Source organism: Corythoichthys intestinalis, unplaced genomic scaffold (assembly GCF_030265065.1).
Source record: "Corythoichthys intestinalis isolate RoL2023-P3 unplaced genomic scaffold, ASM3026506v1 HiC_scaffold_50, whole genome shotgun sequence".
NCBI classification, from domain to species: domain Eukaryota; kingdom Metazoa; phylum Chordata; class Actinopteri; order Syngnathiformes; family Syngnathidae; genus Corythoichthys; species Corythoichthys intestinalis.
The window spans coordinates 67501-69562 of NW_026651619.1; positions in this window are offsets into that span (position 1 = coordinate 67501).

Sequence of the window (2062 nt, forward strand, 5' to 3'; positions counted from 1 at the left end):
GGCGCCGCTCTTTTTTTTTTTCCCGGACGGAAGCGCTCGAGAAACCCGGGTGTTCGCCGGAGGTCCCGCCGCCGGGGAACCGGTCGCGGCCTCGCCGGACCGGGGAAGGCGGCGGGCTCCGTCGGAAGACCGCTGAGTCGGACGGGGCGTCTCGGTCTCGCTCTGCGAGGAGGACGTGCGTGCACGCGAGCGTGCGCGCGGTCGGGCGGGCCGGCCGGGTGCTCCCGCGGGCCTGGCCGGCCGGGCGGCGGTGTCCGGGTCGGGCCCGACCCGAACCGCCCGGCCTTGCCTGCCTGCCGGTGAGAAGCCGGCGGCGCCGTCGCCGCTGCGCTGCGCGCGCGTTCGCCCGCCGTCACACTCGAACCCGCTTGGCCGGAGGAGCCGTCCGCCTCGCTGCCGGCGCGCGGCCGGCCGGCTGGCGGGAGCCCTCCGATGGCGGGTCACGTATGCCCGTCGGTCGTCACAGCGTGGCTACGGAGCTTCGCGGCGGGGCTGGAGAGCGAGAGGGCGGCGCGAAAGCGTCGGGAACCCTTTCGCCGAGGGTCTCCGTAGGGTCGCTGTCTGAAATGGCCGCGAGCGGAGAATACTGCGGCTGAAACCCTAGCGCCCGAGGCCTGCCTAGGGTCTCCTTTGTGTCGGGGGAAAGTTTGGCGAGGCTCCCTCCGGCCACTCTGGAGCTACGCCGTCTCGAATCACCCTCTCCCGATATCGTGCCCAAAGGGTTTTTCAGCTCTCCCGCTCTTGAGGCCTCCCTGTATAATCAACCCCTCTGAGTGAGGGGGTATGATTTTCGCCTGCTGGAGCTCCCTCCGGTGGAGGAAAAGTGAACTGCAGCCTAAGTAGAGGCTGTTTCTTTTCTTTTTTTTTTCTTTTATTTTTGCTCTCCCGCACCCCCTTCTCCCTTCTTCTCCTTCTTTTCTTAAAAAAATAATAAGAATAATGATGATAATAATAATAATAATAAATACCAAAAAAGTAAAAAAGAAAAAAAAAAAAGATTTTTTTTTTAATTTAAAAAAAATTCAATAAAATTTACCAATACAAAAAAAAAAAAAAACCCAAAACAGCAACTCTTCCCTTGCATAATTTAAATTTTTGAACAATTCGCGTCACAATGAAGAACCCAAATGGTGGCTGACAATAAGTCAGGGATATCTACCTCTATAACTATGGCTTAATCTTTAGTGGGATTTCTAGCTTTCCAGTGATGTAGCACACCAGTGTTTTCCCCGATAGAGAAAAAGAATATCATGTAAAAAGGAAAAAGAGGTTGCAAAAGTCGCATTCTCTTCTTACGGTGCGAACTTGTCAATGCAGCCCCTGGTAGACTGTATTAATGTTTCTTGCCCCTGGTAGACTGTATTAATGTTTCTTGCCCCTGGTAGACTGTATTAATGTTTCTTGCCCCTGGTAGAATAAATTTTGGTTTCTTGCCCCTGGTAGACTGTATTAATGTTTCTTGCCCCTGGTAGACTGTATTAATGTTTCTTGCCCCTGGTAGACTGTATTAATGTTTCTTGCCCCTGGTAGAATAAATTTTGGTTTCTTGCCCCTGGTAGACTGTATTAATGTTTCTTGCCCCTGGTAGAATAAATTTTGGTTTCTTGCCCCTGGTAGACTGTATTAATGTTTCTTGCCCCTGGTAGAATAAATTTTGGTTTCTTGCCCCTGGTAGACTGTATTAATGTTTCTTGCCCCTGGTAGACCGAATTTGCGCTTTGCCCCTGGTAGATGCTATTGTGGTTCCTTGCCCCTGGTAGGCAGACCGGCCACAGCCCAAAGCGGCTTCCACGCCGGCCTTCCGCCATCGCCCAAGCTGCTCTCACGCCCCTGGTAGGCCGACCGGCCACACAGCCCAAAGTGGCTTCCACCTCGGCCTTCTGCTAGAGCCCAAGCGGCTTCCACGCCGGCCTTCTGCCATCGCCCAAGCTGCTCTCACGCCCCTGGTAGGCTGACCGGCCACAGCCCAAAGTGGCTTCCACCTCGGCCTTCTGCTAGAGCCCAAGCGGCTTCCACGCCGGCCTTCTGCCATCGCCCAAGCTGCTCTCACGCCCCTGGTAGG